This window comes from Hordeum vulgare, chromosome 4H (assembly GCF_904849725.1).
Source record: "Hordeum vulgare subsp. vulgare chromosome 4H, MorexV3_pseudomolecules_assembly, whole genome shotgun sequence".
NCBI classification, from domain to species: Eukaryota; Viridiplantae; Streptophyta; class Magnoliopsida; order Poales; family Poaceae; genus Hordeum; species Hordeum vulgare.
Genome location: NC_058521.1, coordinates 195,874,744 through 195,880,191, shown reverse-complemented (window position 1 = coordinate 195,880,191; position 5,448 = coordinate 195,874,744).

Sequence of the window (5,448 nt, the reverse complement as noted above, 5' to 3'; positions counted from 1 at the left end):
CAGACTTCAATCTCATTCTTATATGTTTCTTGGACTTCATATTGTCCTTTGAACTCTTCACTTTGACAATAACCGTCTGATTATTGCAGTTCATAAGGATAGCCGGAACGGGCTTCTCAACCACAGGTAAGTCCATCAAAAGATCTCGAAGAAATTCTGCTTCGACACCAGATATTTTTATAATGCTGTTAGTTCTGCTTCCATTGTCGATCTTGTTAAGATCGTTTGCTTGCAAGACTTCCAGGAAACAGCACCACCCCCAAGAGTAAACACATACCCAGTAGTGGCCTTCATCTCATCAGCATCAGAGATCCAATTCGCATCACTATACCCTTCAAGTACCGATGGGAATCCTGTATAGTGAAGCCCGTGGTTGACAGTACCTTTCAAGTAGCGCATAATTCTTTCAACAACACGCCAATGAACATCGCCCGGGTTTGCAACAAACCGGGTAAGTTTGCTCACATCAAACGCGATGTCAGGCCTCGTTGCGCTAGCTAGGTACATAAGTGAACCGATAATTTGAGAGCATCTCAATTGATCTATAGCTGTGCCTTTAAACTTTCGAATAAGCACACTAGGATCATATGGTGTTTGACAAATTTTGAAGTCTGAATATCCAAAGCGACTCAAAATCTTATCAACATAGTGGGATTGCAGAAGTGTAATCCCACCCTCATCATCTCTCAACAGCTTGATGTTCAAGATAACATCAGCCACCCCAAGGTCCTTCATCTCAAAGTTTTGATACAGAAAATACTTAACCTCCTCAATTACTTTGAGGTTGGTTCCAAATATCAGTATGTCACCAACATACAAGCACAATATAACTCCTTCGCCCCCACCATGGCCATAGTATACACATTTGTCAGCTTCATTAACAACGAAGCCAACATATGTGAGAGTTGTATTAAACTTCTCATGCCATTGCCTAGGTGCTTGTCTCAGACCATATAAAGATTTCAGCAACTTACACACCTTTCCTTCCTGACCTTCTATCACAAAGCCATCTGGCTGTTGCATATAGATTTCCTCATTTAGCTCTCCATTCAGGAAAGCCGTCTTAACGTCCATTTGATGAACGAGAAGACCATGAGAGGCCGCCAATGAGAGTAGTACTCGAATGGTGGTCAGTCTAGCCATAGGTGAATAAGTATCGAATAAATCTTCTTCTTCTTTCTGGGCATAGCCCTTGGCCACAAGCCTAGCCTTGTACTTTTCAATCGTACCATCGGGCCTAAGCTTCTTTTTGAACACCCACTTGCATCCCAATGGTTTGCAACCATAGGGACGATCAGTGATTTCCCATGTCCCGTTAGCCATGATGGAATCCATCTCGCTACGGACCGCAGCTTTCCAGTGATCAACATCTGGAGAAGCATACGCTTCTGAAATAGAACTGGGATTATCATCCACGAGGTATACGAAGAAATCATCACCAAAGGTCTTTGCAGTCCTTTGTCTCTTGCCCCTACCACGGGCTACCCAGAACACGTTCATAGCTGTGAGCCATGAGGTGGTTCTCGTTTGCCAACGCTTGAAAAAGGTACCGGTAAACTTATCCGGTTTCAGTGCAGCAGCAAAACCATTACTCGAAAAATTCGGACAGACATTAGGTTTTTGGATTGTTAAGTAAATAGGCAATTTTCCGAGCAGATTAATCCATGAAATAATTACTAACATGGCATTGACTAGGTTCATGACATACTGATCATGGAGTATACTAGCAAGTACTACGCATATAGCAGAAACATCTATGCATATAGGCAATACTACTAGTGCAGACAGAAACAGGAGAGAGACAAACACATCATACACTCCGATCGGCCAGTTGGCGGTAGCAGCTGCGGCGGCGACGGCAGTATCCTCTGCCGCCTTCTTCTCGGTTTCGGCCTTGTCGCGGAGACGGTCAGCTTCGCTTGGTGAAGACATGGCGATGACGAGGGCGACGCGGACGTAGACGAAGCAGACAGACGGAGGCGAGCAGTCGCGTGATCGCTCCCCAAAAACCTAATTGCCCCTCTCCTGTACAAGAATCGGAGAGGCGAGGTTTCGGAGGCCTGCTCTCCTGTCGACCGTGTACGCGGTAAACGGGATGGAGTCGCCGGCGGCAGCAGCAGTCAAGGAACGAACGCGTGAGGTGCTTATAAAGGCGGCTGGGTGGAGATACGTGGGCCAAACCCACGTCCGAGTCGGTAACAGCCATGAGCTCGGCTCATTCCCGCAACCCGCACCGTGGCGAGGCGGGCGGCGGCGGAGGAGTGCGCGAGGGCACCTTCTCTTCTCACTCTCCAATAGCATGTGGAAGAGAGACCCTTATAAAGGGGTCCAACTTCTCCTCCACTAGCGGGGTGGGACTAAACTTCCCACCACCTTGTCATGCCACCACCTACATGGGCCCTTAGAGATTTTTCTGAAATTTGTCTTATGGGCCTAAGGCCCATCTCTAATTTCAACACCCTCTCACTCCGTTCCCTCTCTCTTTGTGATCTCTCTCCCTCACACATCTCAATGTCCTCTCTCTGCCAGGATCCCTTGCAGCCGTGGACGTCGGAGGCTCCTCCAACCGCAACCCCGACGCCCTGCTACTCTCACAGTTGGCTTCGCCGGTGAGCGCCTCAATCAGATGCCACCCTTGAGCTTGACCCCGAGCCTTCAAGAGCGTATCCTACCCAATACCACGCCCCATGGAGCCGCCGTCCCAAGTCCAAGCTGCACACGACCTCCAGGCACCTTCCCAGCGCCTGCTGTTTCTCCTCCCTGTGCTCTCCTCCTCTCTCTCGCATAACTGTTTTTCTCTCTCGGTCTTTTTGTCACTGGCATAGCACCCGAGCCTAGTGGCCCTAGCTTCATTTACTACCGTCGTTGCTCGGGACCGCCCGCGCCGGAGCAGCAGCATGACCACAGGTCGCTGTCTTGCCTCATCTTCGATCATCTCGTCGATCCTGCTTACCTCGCTGTCTCGTCGTTGTGGCCTGCAGGGAACGAGCAGCATGTCACGAAGACACAATGGATGCACCTTCTGCACATTGTTTTGGGCCAACCCGGGCATCAGAACCACGCCACTCAGCCGCCTCGTCTCCGCCCTTGCCAACCGGAGCCGCGCCTCCCTAAGCCTGCAGCCCCGTCGCCGACCATTCCTCCCTACATCAGCCATAGAGCGAGCTATCACTGATAGCATTTTTTAGTTTTCTTAGAACAATATGTTGACCATAACCGTACTTCTTGGTCGAACATCTATTTAGTAAAGATGTTCTGCCGTAACCCATTGGTCATCCGTGCATCCATCTAACCCGGAAACGATCAGCTGCATCAGGGCATTCTGTTGCTGAATCAACTGTGTGAGTTCTAGCAGGAAGTTGGAAGCAGGGTCACATCTCGGAGGCATCTGGTGTTTGTAGAGGGGTGGGATTAGCATAGAACAATGGTCTAAAGAGTAATTACACTACCCATATGAAATGCATCAAACAATTTTCACACCACACATTTTTATTCATTAATCACCTCAAAAGGTTCAGACAGAGGGATACAAGTTTCGATAAACTAAACATTGGCCTAAGCGTTTAACGATAAGATAAATTGGTGGACTAGTCTAAGTGTCCTCCTCAGAAAAGCATGGTGGTGGGTCCGTCGGTGGAGCTTGCTTCGTAGTCCTCCTCATCGCTGATGAAGGGGGCTACGGCTCCTTCAGGGTGAAGGTTCTCGCCCATGTCCAGTTCTTCCTCCAGATATGTGACATGAGCCTTCAGCTTCTCGATCCTCTCCAAGAAGTCCTTCACCTCCAATTCGTGCTCATAGTGGGCTTCCCCGGCTGCTTCTTCGAGTTCGAGTTCGCGGAGCGACAGTTGCTTGATCTTCCTGGTGTCCTTGACCACACGATGCTCCAGAGTCCCGCTGTGCGTCTCCAAGGTCTGGGCATAGGACAGGAGAGCGTCTTTGGTCTTGATTGAGATGACTTCTCCATCTTCTCCTCTCCGGGATACCGTGAATAGGTTCGGTGAAATAGGGCAGCCTCTGTACACTTCCTTGATACGTCCGAGTGCACAATGGACCGCCATGTCCCTTCCAAGAATCCAGCTGGGTGCAATGAACTTGAAGTCCACAGGCTCATTGCACGGCTCGAATGTCCTTCCGGGGTTGTGCACCTCAATCCAGTAGCGTGAATCTTCCGGGTAAGATGACGTAGGCTTCCTAGTGATAGTCGGCAGAGCAATCCTTAAGTCCTTGGTGATCTGCATCAGCTCCTTTCCGAAAGGCATAGTGGCATCGGGCTGGCAAAACTCCGTGACCTTACCGGGGATGAAGGTGGCCATCTAAAAATATTGGAAAATCGGAGAGAAATCAGAAGTGAGAAGAAGAGGAAATAGAAGATTTATAGACATAAGATAAATAGTTTTCTTCCTAAGCTTTTCCATTCCTAGAGGTTACGTCCTACAGTCAGCGTGTGCTCTGATACCATATCTGTAGCGACCCCACTTGAAACAGCCAAGTCTCTGGTGTTTCCGTACCATCCCAAGATCATGCTGGTACACACACAGTACATCAATGTATATATCGAGAGTTCAATCACACATCTTTATTAATCGAAATCTCATATCGAGTACTTTATTACAATAATGGATTACAATAAAGTGGCTGAAGGCCATCTCATGAGATAACTAATGAAGACTAGTAGAAGCTTCAAAAGTAGACGAGTCCATCTGACTCCAAGGCATATCACCGAGCGTAGATCGTAGCCTCACTCCTGGTCGGAAAAGTACTCTGCAACATAACACGTTGCAGCCGTGTAGGTCAGCATATTGAATATGCCCGCAAGTCACCAAAGAGAGAAGATGAAATAATGATCATCTATTCTATATGCATATATGGCAGGTGGGGCTATAAGTTTTTAGCGAAAAGCAAGTTTTCTCCTACATCAAGAGACGGTTAAAAGAAAAATATTACTACATTGTTGGTTGTTAACGAGATGGTTCCGCCAACCAATTCTCGTACCCGAGTTGTCGATAATACCCACATCATTATTAAATTGTGTTGAGAGTTCTGGAAAATTTCAATTCTCTCGGCTCAACTTGTCCATGACCCTCGACATGGCTAATCGATTAGGTTTGGGTACTATGCAGAGTTTTGCACACATTCCCCACAAGATTTGATCGCCTCCGAGTATGTCCTCGCACTTTAGTGTGTTTGAAGACCGGATGATCAAAACATGGTCTTTCAACGGGTCCCTCTGATCCCCTGTCGGTGCCCATTCAATCCTACCATTCTTCTACATCTGCTAGCACCGCTTGTCTAGAGTCGCCAAGTTGTCCAACCAAGCCAGAGCCCATAATGACTTGTGGTTGTGCAGGTAAGCCTTGGGTCTTGAAGCCTCTGTCCATCTCTTCGAGCCTGGGTGAAGCTTTCCACAAATTGTCATGGCACTTCCCCATGCATCTCGGGTCGTTGATA